This window comes from Etheostoma spectabile, chromosome 14 (assembly GCF_008692095.1).
Source record: "Etheostoma spectabile isolate EspeVRDwgs_2016 chromosome 14, UIUC_Espe_1.0, whole genome shotgun sequence".
Lineage (NCBI taxonomy): Eukaryota > Metazoa > Chordata > Actinopteri > Perciformes > Percidae > Etheostoma > Etheostoma spectabile.
Genome location: NC_045746.1, coordinates 8,418,551 through 8,418,975, shown reverse-complemented (window position 1 = coordinate 8,418,975; position 425 = coordinate 8,418,551). Strand labels below are relative to the sequence as shown.

The 425-nt window shown below is 44.7% G+C and overlaps 1 protein-coding gene across 5 annotated transcripts in view; it reads right to left on the bottom strand.

Annotated features, from left to right (window-relative positions):
* csmd2 (CUB and Sushi multiple domains 2) overlaps positions 1-425 on the bottom strand; it is a gene marked incomplete at its 5' end in the record, with an annotated part of 270,610 nt that overhangs the window by 53,495 nt on the left and 216,690 nt on the right.

Here is a 425-nt window from a genome sequence, read left to right as displayed (position 1 = left end):
GCCCAGAGCCACTTTGGATCTGCCATAACCAATCGCTAACAATTGGTCCTGACATATTATGTTATGCGCATATGCAACAGGAGGGGAGACCAACAAGGCTTATATTTAGCATTAGCCTTAGCCAACTCCTCACCACTAACGGAACAAGCTGGAAAATCAAAAGAGGAGGGCCACAACATCATGGCCACCAACAAAACTCAGAAAATATTTTACTTCAGGTAAACCAACCCAACACTTTACCGCAAACCCAGACGTAGAAAATTAAGCGCAAGTACATAGGAGGGCGGAGCCATGTTATGACTTTGTCCTTGTAAATGAATCAACTGGATACAAAACAACCAACCTGTACACACCCTTGCATATGCATGCACACACACACTGTGCAACCTGTACACACCCTTGCATATGCATGCACACACACTGTG